The 27,209-nt window shown below is 41.2% G+C and overlaps 1 protein-coding gene across 2 annotated transcripts in view; it reads left to right on the top strand.

Annotated features, from left to right (window-relative positions):
• The first annotated feature begins 4,887 nt into the window (after window positions 1-4,887).
• Window positions 4,888-27,209, top strand: part of LOC110535642 (CYFIP-related Rac1 interactor B) — a 57,569-nt gene continuing 35,247 nt past the window's right edge. The window contains exons 1-2 of one of the 2 annotated variants that reach the window (XM_021620755.3): window positions 4,888-5,503; window positions 17,799-17,890. The gene's annotated coding sequence lies outside the window, so the exon portion shown is untranslated. The remainder of the gene's footprint in view (window positions 5,504-17,798; window positions 17,891-27,209) is intronic. The other variant, XM_036935372.2, reaches the window with a different exon arrangement.

Below are 27,209 nucleotides of genomic sequence, written 5' to 3'. Positions count from 1 at the left end.
GCCCGCAAGGTCCCCCTGCTCAAGAAAGCACATATACATGCCCGTGTGAAGTTTGCCAATGAACATTTGAATGATTCAGAGGACAACTGGGTGAAAGTGTTGTTGTCAGATGAGACCAAAATGACCCCAAGAACACCATCCCCACCGTCAAACATGGAGGTGGAAACATTATGCTTTGGGGGTGTTTCTCTGCTAATCGGACAGGACAACTTTACCGCATCAAAGGGACGATGGACGGGGCCATATACCGTCAAATCTTGGGTGAGAACCTCCTTCCCTCAGCCAGGGCATTGAAAATGGGTCGTGGATGGGTATTCCAGCATGACAATGACCCAAAACACACGGCCAAGGCAACAAAGGAGTGGCTCTTTGTTTTTGGCCGGGTATGGTTCTCAATCAGGGACAGCTGTCGTTGTCTCTGATTGAGGACCATACTTAAGCAGCCTGTTTTCCCAATATGATTGGTGCGTAGTTATTTTCTGTTTAGTGTGTGCTGCACCTGGCGGAGCTGTTTCGGTTGTGCCTTTTGTTACTTTGTTATCTAGTGTTCAGTTATATTTAATAAAATGCCGAACACGTACCACGCTGCACCTTGGTCCTCACCTTCTTCCAGCTATGACAATCGTTACAGATCATTTCTTTGTCAGTGGGCAAACGTACAAAATCAGCAGGGGATCAAATACTTTTTCCCCCTCACTGTATATACAGTATGTTACCATTTTAGTTATTAGCTAGCTAGTATTATTTTTTTCTTCAGATGGGTGAACCGGAAACCCAGTGACAACACTTGGGTCTGCAGGTGCCATTTTCCTGTGGGAAAGAAAAATGGCCCTGTATTTACCAGAAAAGGTGCTCATCCACCATGGCAGAAGAGGAAGATCCGGACTGCGGTTTGGGAAACAAGAACAAACAATGAGGCGTGAGGATTGGGTGTTGAGGGACCACATGTCACATTGTCCAAGGTGGTTTTGTGCTATAATAAAGAATGCGTTTTTTGTCCAGATAAAGATGGTGTTTTAGCATGGAAAAAGATCCACCACTGACCACGTCTCTTTGTTTTCCAGTTCAACAGAGTGCATCCCTCAGGCCTTCCGGTACATGGATAACCTGTGCCCGTGTGATCCGAGCGCAAGAGTCCAGTTGTAGATTACAGCAGATCGAGCTTGCTTGTGGACGGACATATCAGTAGCTCATCAAATGTGATACAATATTGTGTACAACAGTACATTTGAAGATATATCTGTACAGTATGTTTGTCTATGGTTCTCATGACTTATGGTTGGGTGTTGAGGGACTACTTGTCACATTGTCCAAGGTGGGTTTGTGTTACGATAAACAATTTGTTTTCTGTCCAGATGAAGTTGGTGATACAGTTTTGAAAAAGACCCACCACTGACCATTCATTTATTGTCAGTTAATCATTCCACTTAAACTGGCTGGGTAATTAGCTGACAAATGAACATACTGTGCAGATATATCTACAAATTCACCTGGCTAAATTATATTTTGAGGAGTGACATGATGCTGTAATGATACATTTTTAAATGGGCTGGTTTAACAGAAAAATGAGCTAAACGGAAATATCTGCTAACCACTTTAATTATTGCATTATTGCAAATGTTCCAAATGGCCCTGCATTTAACAGAAAAGGAAGCTCCACACGACGACGGGGGTACGAAATAATTTTAACATCACAGATATAAGTTCTCAGACCAGCCATTGTGATTGAACGTACATTAAATACATTACTTTAGTTGGCTGCTTTGAGCAAAACTTGTATGTAATGTAACCTATTCTGGGAGCCTAGTGTGTGTGTGTGAACTATGTGAAATATTTTTGGACCATAGGCTTCCCTGAAAACAGGTACTGACAGGAGGCGCGACAAAAACGCTAGTCCAGTGCCACCCCCATCAAAAAAACTGATTGGAGTAAAACCTCAAGGTAAGAACAAAAACTGATTTGTATGCAAAAACTATTTATAAGATATTTACAGATGTTCACTGTTGCAGTGACAACTTTGGGAGCATGTGGTCCTTGAAAAACTCCTCTAGTCCAGCAATATGAGTCTGCCAAAGGTCGTCACGCTGGATGGGGATGGTGATGGAGGCTATGGTGGTCCACTCAACAAAGAAGCAACTGTCCCTTCCAGTGGAGATGCCCTTGGACATGGTGCCAGTAAGGATAGTCTTCGCGGAGGCGGTAAGACCCTCACTCCTCATGGATATAGAAATCCTTCAACTTCACTGCGTCTTCAATGGTAAATTCTCTTGCACCATACGGACACTTGACCTCCACCACTGCTGTGGTGCCCACCAGACCATCCGGTGAGATACGCAGGATCCCAGAGCCTGTGTCCCAAAGCCCTGACTCCTGCACATCCATCCCCGTAGCCATTTTGAATGCCTTGATACCCTCATCTTCATTATCTGTGCCCCACTTTACAGACAACACCCCATCCAACGACTGTGATCGGAGGGCGAAAAAGTAATGTGCTTGGCCCTAACCACTGCTACAAAATTGCTGGCCGTCAACCTCCTCTCCTTATGGTGTGCCAGTTGAGGTTGGTGCTCTGTCAAACGGTTGCCTGCTGTATAGCCTCCTGCTGCTCCACCGGCAGTGCCATGCCAGCCAAGATACCTGCATGCCCTAGGTGCCCTTCTTTTTAACAATGTCCGGTACAGACAGGTTCTTATGGCTCAGGTTCATGGAGCCACGTACATTTAAACTCAGTTTTTCATAATTCCTGACATTTAATCGGAGTAAAACTTCGCTGTCTTAGGTCAATTAGGATCACAACTTTATTTTACGAATGTGAAATGTCAGAATAATAGTAGAGAGAATGATTTATTTCAGCTTTTATTTCTTTCATCACATTCCCAGTGGGTCAGAAGTTTGCAAACACTCAATTAGTATTGGTAGGATTGCCTATAAATTGTTTAACTTGGGTCAAACATTTCAGGTAGCCTTCCACAAGCTTCCCACAATAGGTTGGGTGAATTCTGGCCCATTCCTCATGACAGAGCTAGTGTAACTGAGTCAGGTTTGTAGGCCTCCTTGCTCGCACGCGCTTTTTCAGATCTGCCCACAAATGTTCTATAGGATTGAGGCCAGGGCTTTGTGATGGCCACTCCAATACCTTGACTCTGTTGTCCATAAGCCATGTTCCACAACTTTGGAGTATCCTTGGGGTCATTGTTCATTTGGAAGACCCATTTGTGACCAAGCTTTAACTTCCTGACTGATGTCTTGAGATGTTGCTTCAATATATCCACATAATGTTCCTCCCTCATGATGCCATCTATTTTGTGAAGTGCACCAGTCCCTCCTGCAGCAAAGCAACCCCACAACATGATGCTGCCACCCCTGTGCTTCACAGTTGGGGTGGTGTTCTTCGGCTTGCAAGACTCCCCCTTTTTCCTTCAAACATAACGATGGTCATTATGGCCAAACAGTTTTATTTTTGTTTAATCAGACCAGAGGACATTTCTCCAAAAAGTACGATCTTTGTCCCCATGTGCAGTTGCAAACCGTTGTCTGGCTTTCTTTATGGCGGTTTTGGAGCAGTGGCTTCTTCCTTGCTGAGCGGCCTTTCAGGTTATGTCGATATAGGACTCGTTTTACTGTGGCTATAGACAATTTTGTACCCGTTTCTTCCAGCATCTTCACAAGGTCTTCTGCTATTGTTCTGGGATTGATTTGCACTTTTCACATCAAAGTACATTCATCTCTAGGAGACAGAACGCGTCTCCTTCCTGAGTGGTATGACGGCTGCGTGGTCCCATGGTGTTTATACTTGCATACTATTGTTTGTACAGATGAACATGGTACCTTCAGGCATTTGGAAATTGCTCCCAAGGATGAACCAGACTTTTTTTTTCTGAGGTTTTGGCTGATTTATTTTGATTTTCCATGATGTAAAGCAAAGAGGCACTAAGTTTGAAGGTAGGCCTTGAAATACATCCACAGGTACACCTCTAATTGACTCAAATTATGTCAATTAGCCTATCAGAAGCTTCTAAAGCCACAACATAATTTTCTGGAATTTTCCAAGCTGTTTAAAGGCACAGTCAACTTAGTGTATGTAAACGTCTGACCCACTGGAATTGTGATACAGTGAATTATAAGTGAAATAATCTGTCTGTAAACAATTGTTGGAAAAATGACTTGTGTCATGCACGAAGTAGATGTCATAACTGACTTGCCAAAACCATAGTTTGTTAACAAGAAATTTGTGGAGTGGTTGAAAAACGAGTTTTAATGACTCCAACCTAAGTGTATGTAAACTTCCGACTTCAACTGTAAATCTGAAATCTGGGGTAATCTGGTTAAGGATGTTATAATTGATTAAGTGTCTATTTCCTTGTAGAATGTTGACAGCTCTATAGAACACATTGTATTGCTAAGATGCCTAAACTTAACTTAATAGCTATACCCACGACACAGGAAAAACTTTATCCCTCATGCTGGCCCAGACTAAACAGGTAAATTGCCCCTGCACTTCTCCACATGGCCAGAGTTATAGTGGTCTTCTCCCCTTTTAATGCTCTTATGCTCATCCTTGAAAAACGCCATAAGGTTTGAAATAGACACCAAAGTCAACATACTATACAAACAAGTAATACAAATCACTTTTTTGATTTACTGCTCTGCTAACTATTTTTTATATTTTTTTGTAAATAGAGGCGAATATATTATCAAAACATCACGCCAAGTTAAGCCTCCACATCACGCCAAGTTAAGCCTCACTATGTTAAAAATGTATAGCGCAAAAACGATTTGAACCATTTTCGAGTTTGACCGCTAGGTTTTATGGGTACTATGAGGTGTCCACTGAAATCCACAATCAGTCTCTAGGCGATGTCATGGCGTCATTGGCCAGCTAAGCGCATGCGCAAACATCTCGCCCCGAGCTGCACAAGTGCAGGCCTTCGATATAAAGTTGTTTTTGACGAAAATGAAAACGTGTCAGTTTGTCACTTTCATGCAGTTGGAGTAACAACATATTCAACTACTTATGACATTAGCCCAAATCTAGGTTTTATCTCTAGATTTTTTGAAATGTAACAACTAAGGAAGAATGTTTCACTTCTCTCATTGACTTCTCTAACCCCTAACCTCAGTTTGGTCGGCTTGGTGTGCTTCAAAACCGTCACCGGAAGGCTCGTGATGTTGCGCATCTGGTTATAGAAACTCTGTGTTGGCGAGCTCTGAAGTTACTCAGTGTCGCCATGACATCATCTACAAGCGTGATCGGGAATTTATATTGGGGAAGCAGTTTCTACATATCGTCATACTAAATCATCCTTGCCTTAATCGTTTTAAAATTTCAATTTCAATGTGGTGACGTCAGAGTTGGGACGTCCCAAGGATCCCGTTTAGATTTTTCCATGACGTTCGACCAACCGGGAAATAGCAGACAGCTGAAGCAACTCGTTATTCTTTGAGCTGCTATCGTGCAACCAGGTGTACGGCGACTCCCTTTTCTCGTACTTCGAGCATCAAGGTAAAACCTTTTTTTTTTAATGTTATTTGTTTAGGTAGTCTCAAACACAATACTGTTTTGTTATTATGTATGTCGGCCAAGTAATTGTGCTGCTGTGATAGGAGCAGACAGAGTAGCCAACAGCAGGAGTAACATTCATTGGGCTCTGTGTTATTCTCTTTATCGCCGTTGTGTGTGAAAGGCATTGCCAGAACATTGCAAAAAATATAAGCATTTTGTTTCATGTAATATGGCTACACATTTTAGTGTGTGTCTGTTTGTGGTGATCAGTTTAAGTGCATCGATAACTTCCTTCCTCTAAATTAATTCAACCCCCTGACCTTAAGCGTAGGCTGTTTTGCTCCATGAACGAAACTTATATGTGGAAGCACCTGCTTTCAATATACTTTGTATCCCACATTTACTCGTGTTTCCGTTATTTTCCCCTGTATGTAGCATATCACGTTTGTGTGCAGATGCTGCTTCATCTTGATGACAGACCATTCGTCATTAGTGCATTGTAGACTAGCTACAGTGCTAAAATATTACCTTATGGCTGGGTTTATGATCTAAGTGCCAATACCTGGATATGATGTGATAAGCATTGATATTGAATATGAAGAGCAAGAATTTTAAATAATTTCCATCCTTTCTTAACCCCTTCCATGCCTTTGCAGTCTCATACACTGAAAGTGGAAGTGAAAATGTTCAGTAAGTTAGTATAATAATGTCATGCTGGTAATGTGACTAGGCTGTGGTATATTGACATGATGTTGAGTGCAACATCTGCTGTACAAATACCACATGCTTAATCTCAGTGCTCTGTATGTAGGCTATGGTGATATTACTTATAATAGCATACTTTCCCCCAAATATTATACAGATCTGAGATGTAGTCTACAGAGACCCACAATGGAGTGTTATTATAAGTTACTAGCACAACTCAACAAACACATTATTCCTTTCACTTAGGAATGGCACTGTGATAGCGTAGCCTAAAGAGAGGGACACTGTGGTCCATTTTAAGACGTCACCTCCATGGCATACGAGAGGTAAACAGGCTTTGCCAGCATGGCGCTTGTATGGGGCAAACACACCACTGCCTGTCCATTGTAGGAACAGATGCTGTAAATAAAGGAATTCTCGTTGTGCTTTGTTGTGTCAGCCATGTGTTAGTACTTCTGTTACTACTGAGAGACACATAGCCCTAATCTTACTTTCATTTTCAGGCAGTTGAATCTAAAGTTACAAAGCGGGAGTTGTTCCTCTATGTGGGAACCCTGTGAATGAGTTATCACATAGCTGTAATTGAATGGGTCATTAACCCAGAGAAAGATCATTTTTAGATTAATCCCATAAGACCAATATGCAGCCAGGCCCACAGTTAAGTAACAATGTTGTGTGTTGCTCTGTCTGCTCAGCCTGGCCGGGTTTGTCTCCTTTATGTGAAATCACCATGAAAGCCTCTCTGCAGTGGGAGCTCAGTGGAGTTGACCCAGTAAATTCTCTCACATTAATATCAATCTACTCATCCTGTATGGCATGATGACTCATATATATGTGACTGCAATGCATTTCAGTTTAGTCTCAATCAATTCTGGAGCATAATTTCATAGTGATTTCTTTTGAGAAGATACACAGTATAGGCTAATCTACATGCACTGTATTCCCAGTATACATAACATTCAAAAACTATTCATTAGTCCTTGATTTATTCCCCATTTTGTTTTTACAGCCTGAATTCAAATTTGAATTAATAATTTTTTTTCTTCTTACCCGTCTACACACAATACCCCATAATAACAAAGTGAAAACATGTTTTTAGAAATGTTGCCAAATGTATTGAAAATGAAATACAGAAATATGACATTTACATAAGTATTCACACCCCTGAGTCAATAGTTTCGAGAAGCACCTTTGGTGCTCATTACAGCTGTGAGTCTTTTGGTGTAAGCCTCTAAGAGATTTGCACACCTGGATTGTACAATATTTGCCCATTATTCTTAAAATATTCTTCAAGATCTGTCAAGTTGATTGTTGATCATTGCTGAACAGCAATTTTCAAGTTTTGGCATAGATTTCCAAGCCGATTTGAGTCAAAGCTGTAACTAGGCCACTCAGGAACATTTAATGTTGTCCTGGTAAGCAACTCCAGTGAATATTCACCCTTGTATTTTAGGTTATTGTCCTCCTGAAAGGTGAATTCACCTCCCAAATTCTCTGTTGGAAAGCATACTGAACCAGGTTTTCCTCTACGATTTTGCCTGTGCTTATGGCTGGATTCCATTTCTTTTTATCCCCCCAAAAACTCCATAGTCCTTGCCGATGACAAGCATACCAATAACATGTTGCAGCCAGCACCATGCTTGAAAATATGAAGACTGATACTTGGTGATGTGTGGTGTTGGATTTGCCCCAAACATAACACTTCGTATTCAGGACAAAAATACAATTTAATTGTCTTGTTTTTTTTGCAGTATTACTTAAGTTCACCATGCTCAAAGGGATATTCAGTGTCTGCTTTTTGTTTTACACATATACCAACCGGTGCCCTTCTTTGCGAGACACTGAAAGTTGTCCCTCCATGGTCTTTGTGGTTGAATCCCTCCATGGTCTTTGTGGTTGAATCTGTGCTTGAAATTCAATACTCGATTGAGGGACCTTGCAGATATATGTGTGGTACAGAGATGGGATAGTCATAAAAAAAATGTTAACCACTATTATTGAACACATAATCTGTCAATGCAACTTATTATGTGATTTGTTAAGCACACATTTACTCCTGAACTGATTTAGGCTTGACATAACAAAGGGGTTGAATACTTATTGACTCAAGACATTCCAGCTTTAATTAAAAACAATTTTGACATTATGTGGTGTTGTGTGTAGATCAGTGACACAAAATCTCAATTTGAACTATTTTAAATTCAGGCTGTAACACAACAAAATGTTGAGAAAGTAAAGGGGTGTGAATACTTTCTGAAAGCACTGTAGGTAATTTAATTCATTATTTGTTTATCTGACAAATAATTGTATTACTTTATAATAACACCACAATATACAGTAATCCCAGGAATCATAGCAATCCAATACAAATATTTTAGACCTCTATAACTATATCATACCTGAGTTGCAGTTATTTTTACATTTAGATGTACGTGCACATATCTTTATTACTGTAGGCTACTGTTTTTATTTCAAAAAAATTTAACAGCTGTACACTACTTTGTCTTTGACTTCAGCTTGGATTCGCAGGCTGTAAACCCATTTTCCATCCACTCCCTCAACCACTACTAAGCTATACTGGAATGGCGCCGGAGGGGAAGGCTGCCGTTTTATTGGTTCTTAACAAACCGTGCTGTTTTCTTTGTTTTTCTTATTTTGTACATATTGTTACTGCTACCGTCTCTAATGACCGAAAAGAGCTTCTGGACATCAGAACAGCGATTACTCACCTTGAATTGGACGAATAATTTTTCTTTAAGGAGTCAGATGAGAGGGATTTACTCCAGACACCTGAACATGCCCTCATCCCCGTTATTCGTAAGAGAAAGAGAGGGAGATTTCGCGGATGGAAGATCGAGGTGCCTTGTGAGGATCCGGCGACGAGTGGCTAATCTGCCTTTGCCATCGGTACTATTGGCTAACGTACAATCGCTGGACAATAAAGTGGACGTACATGTATATCCTACCAACAAGACATTAAAAACTGTAATATCTTATGTTTCACCGAGTCGTGGCTGAACGACGACATGAATATCATTCAGGTTGCAGGTTATACACTGTATCGGCAGGATAGAACAGCAGACTCTGGTAAGGGGTGGCGGTCGGTGTATATTTGTAAGCAACAGCCGGTGCATGATACTTAAGGAAGTCTCAAGGTTTTGCTCGCCTGAGGGAGAGTATCTCATGATAATATTTACCACCACAAACTGATGCTGGCATTGGTACTCAATAAGCTGTATATGGACATAAGCAAACAAGAAAAGCTCATCCAGAGGTGGCGCTCCTATTGGCCGGGGACTTTAATGCAGGGAAACTTAAATCAGTTTTACCTAATTTCAACCAGCATGTTAAATGTGCAACCAGAAGGGAAAAAACTCTAGACCACCTTTACTCCACACACAGAGATACGTACAAAGCTCTTGCCCTCCATTTGGCAACTCTGACCATAATTCTATCCTCTTAATTCCTGTTTACAAACTAAAATTAAAGCAGGAAGCATCAGTGACTCTGTCAATAGAAAAATTGGTCAGATGAAGCAGATGCTAAGCTACAGGACTGTTTCGCTAGCACAGACTGGAATATGTTCCGTGATTCTTCTGATGGCATTGAGTACACCACATCAGTCATTGGCTTCATCAATAAGTGCCTCGATGACGTCGTCCCCAGAGTGACTGTACGTATATACCCCAATCAGAAGCCATGGATTACAGACAACATCCACACTGAGCTAAAGGATAGAGCTGCTGCTTTCAAGGAGCAGAACTCTAACCCGGAAGTTTATAAGAAATCTCGCTATGCCCTCTGACGAACCATAAAACAGGCAAAGCATCAATTCAACACTAAGATCGAATCGTATTACACCGGCTCCGACACTCGTCAGATGTGGTAGGGCTTGCAAACTTTTACAGACTACAAAGGGAAGCACAGCCGAGAGCTGCCCAGTGACACGAGCCTACCAGATGAGCTAAATTGCTTCTATGCTCGCTTCGAGGAAAGTAATACTAAAACATGCATGAGCACAACAGCTGTTCAGGACGACTGTGTGATCACGCTTTCCGCAGCCGATGTGAATAAGACCTTTAAACAGAGTCAACATTCACAAGGCCGCAGGGCCAGATGGATTACCAGGACGTGTACTCAGAGCATGAGCTGACCAACAGGCAGGTATCTTCACTGACATTTTCAACCTCTCTCTGTCTGAGTCTGTAATACCAACATGTTTCAAGCAGATCACCATAGACCCTGTGCCCAAGAACACTAAGGTAACCTGCCTAAATGACTACTGACCCGTAGCACTCACGTCTGTAGCCATGAAGTGCTTTGAAATGCTGGTTATGGCTCACATCAACACCATTATCCCAGACACCCTGGACCCACTCGCATAACAGGTAGGTAGCCTGCCACGGAGTCTCCTCGTGGAGTGCAATGTAATCGGTGTCCAAAAATGCAGATTACCGATTGTTATGAAAACTTGAAATCGGCCCAAATTAATCGTCCATTCCGATTAATCGGTCGACCTCTAATACAAACGCATTGAATAACAGAAAGTCCCCCCCCAAAAAAATATAAAGGAAGTTTGTTCTGAAATGTCTGTGCTATATCTGAGAAATATACGAAAGATCAGGAAACATATAATCCCCCCCCCCCCATGTATTTAACTGCTTATTTTTGGCAAAGTCATACCAAGGATAATTTTGCTACTTGATTTAGAATTTTAAGAACCCTTGAAGTTTCAAAAGTATATACTTTTTTTTTTATTAAAATGTTTATTTGGCCTGTTAGCCCATACAAATGCATTGAATAACATATTCACTACATGGAAAAACATATAGTCCCCCCCCCAAAATCTAAAGGATTATTATTATTATAAAAAATATATATATATTTGACCCCTAATTTTTTGTCATCTGACATACCGCAGATGCGGTGGATTGAGATGCGGTGGATTGAGATGCATCCAATGCAAAAAAATATCTCTAGCTTAAACTGACATATATATATATATATATATATTTTTTTTGTATATATATATATTTTTTTACCCCCTTTTCTACCCAATTTCTTGGTATCCAATTGTTAGTAATCACTATCTTGTCTCATCGCTACAACTCCCGTACAGATTCGGGAGAGACGAAGGTCGAAAGCCATGCGTCCTCCGAAACACAACCCAACCAAGCCGCACTGCTTCTTAACACAGCGTGCCTCCAACCCAGTGTGTCGGAGGAAACACCTTTGGCCACCTTGGTTAGCGCGCACTGCGTCCGGGCCCGCCACAGGAGTCGCTGGTGCACGATGAGACAAGAATATCCCTACCGGCCAAATCCTCCCTAACCCGGACGACGCTAGGCCAATTGTGCGTTGCCCCACGGACCTCCCGGTCGCGGCCAGCTGCGACAGAGCCTGGGCGCGAACCCAGAGTCTCTGGTGGCACAGCTAGCGCTGCGATGCAGTGCCCTAGACCACTGCGCCACCCGGGAGGCTCTAAATTGACATATTTGTATGGGATTTTTAAATTATTACTATGCTAGATGTCCACGGGGCACGAACATCAACCTTAGGGGGTTTTATGTGCCTGTAATTTTACGGTACACTACAGGCTACTGGTTGCAGTGAAAATACGGTAAACAACAAGTTACTGAATTCTGATTATTTGTGCCAACCATCAGTGGAAGTGTTGTAACAGTTTAAGTGGTTGATGGTTATGTTGTCAAAGGTTGAGCACCTATTTTAATACAGTCAGTTCTGTAATATTTTAAGAGAATGTGACAATTAAGAGCTGCACTGTTAAGAGGTTACTGTGCATTTCACAGTAACTTTAGTGGCAGTTAGTTGCCTGGAAGTTGCTGTGAATTTTGCATGCAATTTTAATCACATTTGAGTTGCTTCATGGAACAGCAAAGTTGCTTGAGATGATGTCACTTGCAACTACACATCATTGACCTCTGGGAAGAAAAAAAAACGCTGCAGTATGGCCATTTTGTATTTTAAAAAACATGCCCCCTTATTAGCTTATCTGACATAGTAAGATTGCCCGCCTTTAACCAATGGGGAGGAAGTGTTGCATCCACTCACTTTAATTATCAGTGATTACCTCAAGAAAAGGATATTTGAATAGAGCCTAAAAAATATATATATAAAAAATAGAGCCTAGTTGTTGAGTGCAGAGGTTTTTTTGCCAGACACGTTCTGTCTCTTGTAAATGTTGGCGCTATCTGACAGACATACAACGCATAAAAGAACATGCCTTTCTTTCGATGAGCTTTAGTCAATGAACAGCATTCTGAAGTAGGTGTTCCTCTTGTCCAGGTGGGAGAGGGCAGTTTAGAGTGCAATAGAGATTGTGTCATCTGTGGATCTGTTGGAGCATTATGAGAATTGGAGTGGGTCCAGGGTGTCTGGGATGATGGTGTTGATGTGAGCCATGACCAACCTTTCTAAGCATTTCATGGCTACAGATGTGCGTGTTACGCGGCGAGAGTAATTTAGACAGGTTACCTTGGCATTCTTGGGCACAGGGATTATGTTGGTCTGCTTGAAACATGTTGGTATTAAAAATGGGGTCAGGGAGAGTTTGAAAATGTCAGTGAAGACACTTCACAGGTCAGCACATGCTCTGAGTATGTGTCCTGGTAATCCGTCTGGCCCCGCGGCCGTGTGAATGTTAACCTATTTGCAGGTTTTACTCACATCGGCTAGGGAGAGCGAGATCACACAGACGTCCGGAACAGATGGTGCATGGTTCAGTGTTGCTTGCCTCGAAGCGAGAACTGAGTGTATTCATTAGTTTTGCATCGAAACAAGATTTATTGGAAAAGTTCAGCTAGTCTCTCCCCATTTTCGTCCTCTTGCGTTAGTTATGTTCCAACATTCCCTCTATCTTGTGATAAGTTATTAGCACAGTTATTAGCTCAGTTATTTTAAGTCTTTGTTCCAATAGTTTTATATATATTTTTCTATCTTTCCTATCATATGAACATCTGTTTCTGACTCAAATAGGATTCCCTCAAGATTGCTCTGATGTCTAAAAGAGTTCAAATACTACTACATTAGTCGGGTCAAAATGGCTTTTTAATTCTATGCCTGTATTTTTCCATATGGACCAATTTATCAGTGAATTCTGAAAAGCTTTCCAAGGATTGTTCCATAGGGTTGTGTTTAGGGAGTGATATTGGTTCTTGTAGCATAGATTTAATTTGATTCCATATTGTTATAATGTTCATGACTATGACATTGTTATTGTTCTTAGCTTTATCCTTTGGAAATAACGAAATAAAGATAAAGATTCTGGGGATGAGCATGCACATCTTCAATATGTACCTGCTGTAACATTTACCTTTATGGAACAATTAAGAATCCTTGGGTGACGAGTTGATACCATTCCTAGTCTGGAAGGTTTAAACTCCCATCAGACTTAGGAAGATGTAAAACCTTCCTTTATATTCTGAGTTGTATTTTTCTTTGTAAAGTCTGTTATGACCGAGTATACTTTTTTAAAGGATGTATTTGGTGGGGTGATGGGTATTACCGAAAATACAGTACCAGACCAAAATGTGAAATTCCACAAATTAACTTTTAACAAGGCACACTTGTTAATTGAAATTCATTCCAGGTGACCACCTCATGGAGCTGGTTGAGAGAATGCCAAGCGTGCGCAAAGCTGTCATCAAGGCAAATGGGAGCTACTTTAAAGAATCTCAAATATAACTAATTTTGATTTGTTTAACACTTTTTTTGGTTACTACATGATTCCATATCTGTTATTTCATAGTTTTGATGTCTTCACTATTATTCGACAATGTAGAAAACAGTAAAAATAAAGAAAAACCCTTGAATGAGTAGGTGTGTCCAAACTTTTGACTGGCACTGTATATATCAATACTTTGGGAGCAATGCCATTCTGAAGAGATTTATTCTACCTGTAACAAGATTGTTCCATTTAGTTGGATCCATTTTCATATTGTTGAGTAACAGGATATAGTTATCTTCATACATTTGTTTAGTTGTTTTCACTTATTAAACATCCAAAGTATTTTATATTTTTTGTGGTCAACTTAAAGGTTTGCTGTAGATCATGAATTATAATTTTTCCTATTGCCATTATTTCTTATTTTTTTCCCCCAACAAATTTTATATCCTGAGATTTTAGAATATTCTGAAAAATATTTTTAGCAAGCTGGTGTCGTTTTACATGTTGGATAAATCCTCAAATGGAAACTTAATTACGGGTTGTTACCATGACAACATCTTCCAATTCCTTGTTGCGAGTGAGATGGATGGGGCTTAGAGCTGAGGAAAACTGACTCACGCTTTTATACAGGGGAATGAAGATGATCATATTGAAACTAGAGCCGGTTAAATAAGCCCTAAATAAGACAAAACGCAGCTTATTTCAACTAAGGACGGAAACTGAGGCAGATCTATATGCATGGATGTGACAATTCAACAAAATATATGAAAACAAATTGGGCACTGTGGAGAAGAATTGAGGCTCTGAGGCCGCCTCAGTAGTCTCCATTCACATAACAAGCGTGTGTGTGTGTGTGTGTGTGTGTGTGTGTGTGTGTGTGAATGCTGCAGGGTTGTATTCACTAGGAACCTAACGGAAGATATTACAGTTAACTAACTTAATTGATTATACCACAGACAAAATTCACAAACGAGTCATGTCTTCAGTTGCGGTGCATGGGTAAAATGACCTGGGGAAGCCAAGCCAGAAAAGAAAGCCATATTACAACCAATGTGTTGTGATAATTGCATTGTTTGCTCGAGAACCTGTTAGTTCATATGCCTTGACACCGAGATGTATAGGCCTTAAGGCCGAGACAATAAGACATAGTGGCATAATTAATTCAACCACACATTTGTTTCATTACAGAACCAAAGAGCATCATCTGTCCGGTGAAGTCCACAAAGCATATTACACATAACAAACAGTTACATGACCTACAGCATGGTCAAGAAAGGTCTTGTGTCTGACATTTTCGGTCTACTGAACAACTATTTATTTACAACCATGGCGAGTTACTGCAAGTCACAAAGAAAACAGGAGCTGCCTCCACTATTCCAGCACCATTTCAACTTCAACATTTCAACGTCATCTAATTACTTATGCTAAGTCTAATACAGTGACTACTAAAAGATACCAAAAACTATTTAGTCCAATCAACGTAAGCTAAATATGATGTGGCTGATTTCTGTGTGTGTGTGTGTAGAAATGCAAGTAGAAAAATATGTTGACTCACCCTACTTGTAGGGAAACACCAATGCCACCCTCCTCTTTCATCTTACCAAAACGGTCTATGACTCTATCATACAATACACACCTTTAGTTTTGTTGTCCTAGGCTACCTGGCTAAAATGTTTGCTCGCTAGCTTAACTTCCTTTCATAGGCAACGATGCGCCAGGCCAGCTAGTTAACATTAGAATACCACATCTAGCTACATGTTAAACTTCCACCTTCTCAGGCCAGGGGCACGATGTATGAATTAATGGTTGGATCAGAATCACCGTTATAATCATTGGCCAGTATGGAGAATTAAGTAAAACCACAAGTCTAAATCCCGATCACCTCCCCATGTCTAATTTTGGAAAGGGACGATTTTAGCTAGCTAGCTAGCCACCGGAGGACAACGACACAACGAGATGAATTGTTACAATTGTTTTTTTCTGTCAATGACATTTGGCTTTTGTGATTGGTCTGAAGCCAAATCCAAACTGGCTTCCCTTTATACTTTTTTTGGGGGGGGCACCAGGACCATTCACAGCTGAGCTCACTCAGTTTAGCTCAATGCTGATTGGCTATTATTTTATTTAAAAAATGTATCAAGGGAGGCCAAATGCTCTCTGGCTACCCTTGCATTCAATGCTACAGGCGGCAACGATGCCGTGCTTTTTTTTTTTTTTTTTACCAGACAGCATCAGATAGAAACGCTACATATTCTGAGACAGAGGGGCGCTGTTTCGTTCGCTCGGATGCATTCTCCGGTGAGATACTGTGCATTCAGCCTTTTGCAAATTGAAGGAAATTTATGAAATACATAGAGACGTTACATTATTTTGTATGGTTGTTGTTTGGCTTGCCTTTTTTGTCATTTTTACTACTCTGACAGAATCGCTCTTTCTGCTCACGAGTGAATTCTTCTTATCCAGCATGATGAGGGAGAGGGAAGCTGCCACTGCTGTTGTTCCTCTCTAATACGCAACATTACTTTGTCTTGTACTTACCATGTTCAAACTTCATACCCAGCCATTTTGAGTCTTGAGATCTCTTAAGACATATAAATGAAGACATCTCGAGACATGTTTAAGACCTCTCCGGTGAGATCTACAGCCCCTTACAATGTTGATACGTCCCTCTTTAAAACCTACAGTGTATCACAAATAAATGGTTAAAAGAATGGTAGAAGAAGGGTATTACAGGGGTAATAAGGTTCCACATTGAAACATAAGGGCGATCTGAGATGGGGTTTGATATACCATAGCCACCAGAATAGTACTATGCAGGTATTTTTTTCCCCAGCCATCTCAAAGCCTAGATATATTTGATGTTGACGGTTTGTCTCTACAGCTCAATCTTACAGCGACTAGCTCGGTTGTTATAGGCGAAAGTCTCAGAGCTAGAAGTCCGATCACATTTCTGCATGACCACCACTAGTCCGTTATGGAAGGCCATTTGTTTGCAGCCTATTTGTATGCAAGCTGGTGTATAGTGGATAGTACAGCGTCCTAATCGTCTCACAGTCTACTGAATCTGCACTCAACCACGTTCTGAAAAGCTGAAAAGGGCCAGAGAACTCAAAGGGGAGTGTGGTTGTGGTTTATTTCAAGTAACCTTTCAAATCCAAAATGGTTAAAAAAAGGGTTCTCTTTACCAGTGATTCTTTAAGGGTGACTATGCAAAAAACATTTGTTGTGACCATAGAACTAGAATTTATATTTCTAGGGTTGTGACAATGAGGATTGTTTCCCCCCATCTTGTACCTCAAACCATTGGCTGAGTTGATTGCAGTGAACACGAGTCTTGGTTGAACTAACATTAAGGATGTTCTGTCGATTGTAGCCTCACAGGAGGTATGGACCAGGGAGTCTAGTGGAAAATCCGAAGTGCACGCTAAATGAGAGGAAGTGTTGCACAAAAGGAAGTGGTGTGTGTCTGTAGCCACTGTGCCTCCCAGTTTCTATCAGACTGCTGCGACGTTGCCCTCAAAAAAACCCGTCTGCAAGAGAATCACGAAGGCCTGCACTTGTGACTAACTAGCCACAGTTGCTGTCCAACAAATTCTCAACCTCTGGTAACATTGTATTCATGTGGCCTCGAGGGTCAAAAGTGTTCGGTAAATCTATGGATCAGTGCGATGCATGATCGATAAACAAGGTCCTAGAGGTTGGAAATGTGTGTTGTGGTCATGTGAATTGCTGGACCTGCTTACATGATGATTGGACTAGAGATAGACCGAGAGGAATAACTAGCTTTGAATATTGTTCAGGTTAAGTTTTGTTGCCAAAAGGTTTTGATTTTGAAGGAACAAGGAAATTAGATGATGGACTTTATAGTATCTGTTTTGAGACTCAATGAACCTGTGTTTTCAGGACCCGATCTTCGCTGGAGGACTGTGAACTTGGCCACCTGCCAGGCTGGGCCTCCTTCCTCCTGACTGACACCTCCAGAGCTTCTTCTGCAGGTTAGTATCACCACAAAGTTGCCTGTAGACGCTGATCTTGGGTCAGTTTAGCATTTTCAACACTAATGGTTAATAGGAGGGGGAAGCCGATTCTACTGTAGTTCTGTGCCTAGGGGAAACTTCACCCCGGAGCTATCAACACCTACCACTATCATGTCCTGACTCATCTAACCTGAGGTTTCAACTGCAAGACCACAGCAAAAATTGCTATCTGCTACAAGGCCTTTCTCTCTGATTCTTTATACCTCAAGTGTAAAATAACTTAGTGGAACTTCAGCTCTTAGACAAGCATTGTCTTTTGAACTTTGGTCACTCTTAAGCATTGTTTTTCTCTTCATTTTAAGTTCCTTCAAGTTCCTGTTGGGAATGCTTGTGTTGCACTTTTTCCCCATCAGGGTCACGATGTGTACGCTGTTTGTGTAATGCTGGTACGGAAATTAAGTGCATTGTGGGCCGTGGAATAGGTCTGAGTAATGCGAGTGCCTCAACTTCCTGCTCTATTCTCCAAGGCAGGGTGGCGGTGCTACTTATCTAACTAGGGTCGTCACAGGGTCATCGGCAATTGTTTGACCTCATAGAAGTGAAGCTGACAGCCAAGTGTTTGAACGTGTTCTCGACCACAAACAAGAGCTTAGTCCAGGGGGCTTAGGTCTCAATGTTTTTCTGTCTGATTAATAGAGAGTGTTTGTCCGGGTTTCTGTCTGAACATTTGTGATTAAACTGTTTATTTTTGTCATGCTAGTCTAGTCGATGTGAAATGACTAACTTGTTGTGCTCTAGTAGTGCTCAGTTGGTGACGTCGCCCGCTCTGAGACAAAGTAGTTGTCGCGGCTTTTGTGGAGTGACGGATAACGATGCTTTTGTGGGTGACAGTTGTCAATGTGTTCAAAGCGTCCCTGGTTCAAGCTCAGGTTGGCAAGGAGAGGGACGGAAGCAACACTTTCACTTGGTTCCTGACCCGTTACACATTCAGGATTTTATATTCAAGGTAAACTGTTCTGATTTGGAGGCTTATGTGTCTGTTGTGTGCGAATCTGGCTGTATCCAGATGGAGGATTTCACTGTTGTTTCCTTGTTTCCTCACCTACACAACAAGCTCTAGCCACATCTAAGCCTAGAATCTTCCACCTCTCAGAGACACTGGTACAGTCAGCATTAGAAATGGGTGTTTATGACTGAGTGATAACATCACTCTTGTCTTTATTAATTCCATTTTCCCACCCCTTTTTATATTTTCCCTCTAGTCTCCTTGGAGACCGTTACGATGGCTCAGTGGCGGAGCTGTCATTCTTGGGCCTAATCAGAGGTGTCATAGGACGCTGTGACGTCACCTGCCCACCTCACCCACTCACCACAGCTTCCTACCTGTCTGTCTGATAAAGCTGCAGACAATCCATGGCAAGCAGTCTAGGACTTAATAAGCAAATGTAATTTAATATGTTCTGTGTGGTGGGTCATTCTATGACGCCCTTAACCACCAACAAAAACACTTAAACGTGTCAGATAATGACACATAGTTTTGTTTTAATTGAAGTGTTTTATTGTTAATAAAACATATCTAAGACATTTTATATTGCAAACCATTTAAAAAAATATATATATATACAGTATATATTATAGAACACGGTTAGTACCATGAAATTGGCTTGAGTCATGGTTTAGTGACATATTTTGAGACGTGGTTTAGTGACATATTTTGAGACGTGGTTTAGTGACATATTTTGAGTTAAAAAAAAAAAAATCATAATGAAAGAAAATATACTAGAAATAAACAAATATTTATAGGACATAGCTCAGCTGTCTTTCAATTCCATGTCACTGGTATTACCACACACTTTTAGTTGTTAGATTTCTCAAAATCGAAAGGCACAGTCTAGATTCGAGCTAGTGTCTTAAAAGTAGTTGAACATGTTATTACTCCAATCTCGTGAAAGTGACACTGACATTTTCATTTTCTTCCAAAACAACTTCATATCAAAAGAGTGCCTTTTGATTTGATGGCCTGCGCATGCACAGTTCGGCGTGAGATGACATTAGACCCGATGACGTATTTCTATGCATGAGCTTAGCTAGTCAACCTTCGCCATGACATCGCCTACAAGTGTGATAAGGGATTTCTATTGGAGAAACAGTTTTCATCTATCTTCAGTGATAGAAAAAGTACTCAATTGTCATACTTGAGTAAAAGTAAAGATGCCTTTTAATAGAAAATGTAAAGTAAAAGTGAAAGTCAACCAGTAAAATTCTACTTGAGTAAAAGTTTCAAAGTATTTGGTTTGAAATATACTTAAGAATCAAAAGTAAATGTATTTGCTGAAATATATTTAAAAATATGTATCAAAAGTAAAAATCATTTCAAATTCTTTATATTAACCAAACCAGACTGCACAATTTTCAGCACAAAGCATTTGTGTTAGTGAGTCCGCCAGATCAGAGGCAGTAGGGATGAGCAGGGATGTTTCTCTAGATAAGTGCATGAATTGGACCATTTGCCTGTCCTGCTAAGCATTCAAAATGTAACAAGTACTTTCGGGTGGCAGGGAAAATGTATAGAGTAAAAAGTACATTATTTTCTTTAGAAATGTGGTGGAGTAAAAGTAAAAGTCTCACAACGGAGCCTTCAAGGGGGCGTTGTGATTCCAGTCCATTGTGGATGTCCCCATTTCAAATGCATGACATTCGGCGCCACGTTACGCCTCAAACAGACCGACAGCGTCATGGCATCAATGCTGGTTAATAAATTCTGCAGTCAAACTTTTTTATTATGTAGTCCAACATTTTTAGTGGAAAGTTCAACATTCACCTTTTGCTACTATTTCTGTCAAGTCTGCACATACAATTTGATGCATACATTGGATAAGTCCAACATACAGAATACAGCACCACACAGAATAAACTGCAACTGCCTCTGCAACTCAATGCTGCAAGTACTTCTGGTAGACCAAAACGCAATGTTGCTGTCGGTCTGATCAAGGCGTAAGAGGTATAGCCTGAGGTAAAGCTTTTTATACAAAAAAAATACAACTAGGCAATAGTGCCACCAGGTGGTGATGGAGAATATAAGGTATAACCTACATTTAAAGATCTTGAGATATGCATTTGAATAGTTTGTACAAATAGGTTTATGAATATGTTTAACATGCTTTATCCCTAACTAGTATTGAAGCTGTGCTTACTGGCTCCACGGTTTAGGCGTATTTTACTTGCTCAGTGTAGTTCAGCAGTCTCTGTCGATTACGGCTTTTTGGCCTTGGAATCTTTTGGAAGCATTGTAGACAACACTACAACATAGCAAATATTTATTCAAAGCTGACTTGTGGATTGTCTTGATGAAGGAGATTATATATATACAGTGCCTTGCGAAAGTATTCGGCCCCCATGAACTTTGCGACCCTTTGCCACATTTCAGGCTTCAAACAAAGATATAAAACTGTATTTTTTTGTGAAGAATCAACAACAAGTGGGACACAATCATGAAGTGGAACGACATTTATTGGATATTTCAAACTTTTTTAACAAATCAAAAACTGAAAAATTGGGCGTGCAAAATTATTCAGCCCCCTTAAGTTAATACTTTGTAGCGCCACCTTTTGCTGCGATTACAGCTGTAAGTCGCTTGGGGTATGTCTCTATCAGTTTTGCACATTGAGAGACTGACATTTTTTCCCATTCCTCCTTCCAAAAACAGCTCGAGCTCAGTGAGGTTGGATGGAGAGCATTTGTGAACAGCAGTTTTCAGTTCTTTCCACAGATTCTCGATTGGATTCAGGTCTGGACTTTGACTTGGCCATTCTAACACCTGGATATGTTTATTTTTGAACCATTCCATTGTAGATTTTGCTTTATGTTTTGGATCATTGTCTTGTTGGAAGACAATTCTCCGTCCCAGTCTCAGGTCTTTTGCAGACTCCATCAGGTTTTCTTCCAGAATGGTCCTGTATTTGGCTCCATCCATCTTCCCATCAATTTTAACCATCTTCCCTGTCCCTGCTGAAGAAAAGCAGGCCCAAACCATGATGCTGCCACCACCATGTTTGACAGTGGGGATGGTGTGTTCAGCTGTGTTGCTTTTACGCCAAACATAACGTTTTGCATTGTTGCCAAAAAGTTCAATTTTGGTTTCATCTGACCAGAGCACCTTCTTCCACATGTTTGGTGTGTCGCCCAGGTGGCTTGTGGCAAACTTTAAACGACACTTTTTATGGATATCTTTAAGAAATGGCTTTCTTCTTGCCACTCTTCCATCCATTTCAATATTGTCGCTTGCACAGTGCTCCTTGGGATGTTTAAAGCTTGGGAAATCTTTTTGTATCCAAATCCGGCTTTAAATTTCTTCACAACAGTATCTCGGACCTGCCTGCTGTGTTCCTTGTTCTTCATGATGCTCTCTGCGCTTTTAACGGACCTCTGAGACTATCACAGTGCAGGTGCATTTATACGGAGACTTGATTACACACAGGTGGATTGTATTTATCATCATTAGTCATTTAGGTCAACATTGGATCATTCAGAGATTCTCACTGAACTTCTGGAGAGAGTTTGCTGCACTGAAAGTAAAGGGGCTGAATAATTTTGCACGCCCAATTTTTCAGTTTTTGATTTGTTAAAAAAGTTTGAAATATCCAATAAATGTCGTTCCACTTCATGATTGTGTCCCACTTGTTGTTGATTCTTCACAAAAAAATACAGTTTTATATCTTTATGTTTGAAGCCTGAAATGTGGCAAAAGTTCGCAAAGTTCAAGGGGGCCGAATACTTTCGCAAGGCACTGTATATATTTGTATTTGATGAGAACAGTACCTGAAGGCATTTTCCATGGAAAAAATATAAATAACTTTTTTTTCCTGCAAACATATGGCCCCACATCTCCATACATAGGTAATGGAAGATGATAAAGGCTTTTTTGAAATCAACAACGACTTTGCCTTTGTTTTGGTTTGTTTGTCAATTAGGGTGTGCGGGGTGAATACATCGTCTGTTGTACAGTGATTTTGGAAAAGACCATTTGACATTTGCTTAGTACATTGTTTTCACTGAGGAAATGTATGAGTCTGCTGTTAATGATAATGCAGAGGATTTTCCCAAGGTTGCTGTTGAAAATATTGGGGAAGATGCTAAAGCTAATGATGATTTTAAAGAGTTTAAGTATAGCCAATAGGAATTTGTTGTCTGTATATTTCATAATTTCATTGAGGATACCATCAACACCACAGGCCTTTTTGGGTTGGATGGTTTTTATTTTGTCCTGTAGTACATTCAATTTAATTGGAGAATCCAGTGGGTTCTGGTGGTCTTTTAATAGTTGATTCTAAGATTTGTATTTGATCATGTATATGTTTTTGCTCTTTGTTCTTTGTTAAAGGGCCAAAAAGATTGGAGTAGTGGTTTACCCATACATCTCCATTTTGGATAGATAACTCTTCGTGTTGTTTGTTTAGCGTTTTCCAATTTTCCCAGAAGTGGTTAGAGTCTATAGATTCTTCAATTACATTGAGCTGATTTCTGAAGTGCTGTTCCTTCTTTTTCTGTGGTGTATTTCTGGATTGTTTTAGTGATTCACCATAGTGAAGGTGTAGGCTCAGGTTTTCTGGGTCTCTATGTTTTTGGTTGGACAGGTTTCTCAATTTCTTTCTTAGTTTTTTTGCATTCTTCATCAAACCATTTGTCATTGTTGTTCATTGTCTTCGGTTTTCTGTTAGATTTTTATTTTATTTGATAGGGAAGCTGAGAGGTCAAATATGCTGTTTAGACTTTCTACTGCCAAGTTTACACCTTCACTATTACAGTGGAACGTTTTGTCCAGGAAGTTGTCTAAAAGGAATTTGTTGTTGCCTAACAGTTTTTTGGTAGGTTTCCACACTACATTCTACAGCATTTCTTAATATTTTTCAGTTCCTTTAGCTTTGCTGCCTCATGTTTGAGTTTTGCTCTGTTCCAAGTAGTGTGATTTTTCTGTGATCTGATTGGGGTGTCAGTGGACTGACTGAACGCTCTAAGAGACTCTGGGTTGAGGTCAGTGATAAAGTAGTCTACAGTACTACTGCCAAAGATGAGCTATAGGTGTACCTACCATAGGAGTCCCCTCAAAGCCTACCATTGACTATGTACATACCCAGCGTGCGACAGAGCTGCAGGAGGTGTGACCCGTTTTGGTTGGTTATGTTGTGCCCAGGCAGGTGTTTGTCCCCCTGTGTGCTGAGGGTGTCAGGTTCTTGTCCGGTTCTGGCATTTAGGTCGCCACAGACTAGTACATGTCGCTGGGCCTGGAAATGATTGATTTCCCCCTCCAGGATGGAGAAGCTGTCTTCATTAAAGTATTGGGATTTTAGTGGGGGGATATCGGTAGCACACAGGATGACATTTTTCTCTGTTAAGATAATTTCCTTTTGAAAATCTAGCCAAATGTAAAATGTTCCTGTTTTGAATAATTTAATGGAGTGAGTTAGGTCTGCTCCATACCAAATTAGCATACCCCCTGAGTCCCTTCCCTGTTTCACACCTGGTAGGTTGGTGGATGGGACTACCAGCTCCCTGTGACCAAGAGGGAAACCCTTGGGTCCGTCTCCTCTATACCATGTTTCTTGAAGGATGACAATGTCTGTATTTCTGATTTCTTTGGTGAAGTCCAGGTTTCTGCTCTTTAGTCCAAAGGAAGATGACGACTCTCTCTCTGTCTCTGTGTCTTTCTGTCTCTGTGTCTTTCTGTCTCTGTGTCTCTCTGTCTCTGTGTCTCTGTGTCTTTCTGTCTCTGTGTCTCTCTCTGTCTATGTCTCTGTATCTTTCTGTCTTTCTGTGTCTTTCTGTCTCTGTATCTTTCTGTCTTTCCGTCTCTTTGTCTTTCTGTCTCTGTGTCTTTCTGTCTCTGTGTCTCTGTCTCTGTGTCTTTCTGTCTCTGTGTCTTTCTGTCTCGGTCTCTCTCTCTCTCTCTCCCCCCCTCTCTCTCTCTCCTCTGCATCTCCTCTCTCTGTCTGTCTTTCTCTCTCTCTCTCTGTGTCTTTTTGTCTCTGTGTCTCTCTTTCAGTGTCTCTGTGTCTCTCTTTCAGTGTCTCTCTGTCTTTATGTCTCGGTCTCTTCTCTCTCTCTCTCTCTCTCTCTCTCTCTCTCTCTCTCTCTGCATCTATGTCTGTGTTTCTCTGCCTCTGTGTCTCTCTGTGTCGGTCTATTTCTGTGTCTCTCTCTCTCTCTCTCTCTCTCTCTCTCTCTCTCTCTCTCTCTCTGCATCTATGTCTGTGTTTCTCTGCCTCTGTGTCTCTCTGTGTCGGTCTATTTCTGTGTCTCTCTCTCTCTCTCTCTGTTTCTCTGTCTGTCTCTGACTCTGTCTATCTCTTCTATTGATCTAGCATATATCTGTCTGTCTACTGTAGGACAGGCCATATAAATTACAACATCACTGTTAGTGCCACTTCTTCCTGTAGCACAACATGGCACAAGGTGGCGCCCTAATCCAATTATTTGAACACTAGCCCCCCTTAACCCTTGATGCAGTACATGGCAAGATGTCTGCTAATCTGAGGAGTTGCTGCAGTGTTTGAGAGCTGAGGAAATGTCCCCATTTTAGAGGATGGGCTGCAGCATGCATGACAAGATGTCCAACATTCTGTGTGTTCCACGGCTTTGAGACCCAACTCAGTTGGTAGAGCATGGTGCTAGTAACACCCGGCTTGTGGGTTCAATTCCTGCTGTGGTCACCCAAACGATAATATATGCATGCACTACTGTAAATTGCTTTGGATAAAAGTGTCTGCTAACTGGCATATAACACATTTTTATATCCAACAGGTTATGCTAATTAATCCAAAGTGGTTTTACTAGAAAGTTACTCCACATTATGCATGTAAATTCTATGGTACCGTTTCAATGTCAGGGTTGGTGCATGTGTTATGATTTTAGAATGTTTTAATTTGAGATATTTATTCATCTGAGTTTGTTGTGGTACCTAAAGGATTTGTAGCTGAAGCTAGCATGTGAAATACCTCTAGCATGGCTCTGAGTTTGGGAGTGGTCGCTATTCTTCCTCAAGGTCTTCTATGCATTTCTGTTCATCACCTCCAGAGGGCGCTCAATGCATTCTAAACCGAGATACCTGCACGTCTGTACCGATAACCGTCATCTCCCCAAATCTCAGCAAGCTCCACTGTGCCCCACCCATAATCTTGTGAGGGTTCAAAAAAGCAAAAAAATAAATAATACTGAATCTATGTTACTTACATGTGCAGTGTACTGTATGTACTTCTCATTATAAAATACACAGTCTCCAGGAGATGCTGATATATAGGCCTATATTCTGCCGACTATAAAGTGTGATACAGTATGCTGTGTTGCGTCCATGACTCAAACACAGTCAAAAGGTCATTTGTGTAATGATGGTTTGGGGCCTGCGACATGTGACCTACGATATGCAGCCTGCGCCCCCCTTCACCCTCACCCACCCCTCACTAACTACCACCCCACAGGGTATGGGGCTGTGGGGAAGTTCTGCTCTCTGCCCCATTACACCCTATGTTATAGCTGTCTACATGGAGAGGTCATAGAAAGAGAAATTGGTGTGCTCAGCTCAAGTGTTTGTAGTAACAAAAAGTATTTGGGTGCTGGGTTCAAAAGGCATATACTTGAACGAAGGAAAAACCAATGACTCACATCAACACCATCATCCCGGGAAACCCTAGACCCTCTCCAATTCGCATACCGCCCCAACAGATCCACAGATGACGCAATCTCTATTGCACTCCACACTGCCCTTTCCCACCTGGACAAATATGTGAGAATGCTGTTCATTGACTACAGCTCAGCGTTCAACACCATAGTGCCCTCAAAGCTCAGCACTAAGCTAAGGACCCTGGGACCAAACACCTCCCTCTGCAACTGGATCCTGGACTTCCTGACGGGCCGCCTCCAGGTAGTAAGGGTAGGTAACAACACATCTGCCACGCTGATTCTCAACACGGGGGCCTCTCAGGGGTGCGTGCTCAGTCTCCTCCTGTACTCCCTGCTCACCCACGACTGCGTGGCCAGGCACAACTCCAACACCATCATTAAGTTCGCTGACGACAAGTGGTAGGCCTGATCACCAACAACGATGAGACGGCCTATAGGGAGGAGATCAGAGACCTGGCCATGTGGTGCCAGGATAACAACCTCTCCCTCAATGTGAGCAAGACTAAGGAGATGATTGAGGACTACAGGAAAAGGAGGACCGAATAGGCCCCCATTAATATCAACAGGGCTGTAGTGGAGTGTTTACACTGCTGCTACTCACTGTTCATTATCTACTTTACCCCTACCTGCATAGTCACTTTACCCCTACTTAAATGTACAAATT

The sequence above is a fragment of the Oncorhynchus mykiss genome, chromosome 11 (genome assembly GCF_057628025.1).
Source record: "Oncorhynchus mykiss isolate SJ-2025 chromosome 11, ASM5762802v1, whole genome shotgun sequence".
NCBI lineage: Eukaryota > Metazoa > Chordata > Actinopteri > Salmoniformes > Salmonidae > Oncorhynchus > Oncorhynchus mykiss.
This window is presented reverse-complemented; position numbering and strand designations above follow the sequence as displayed.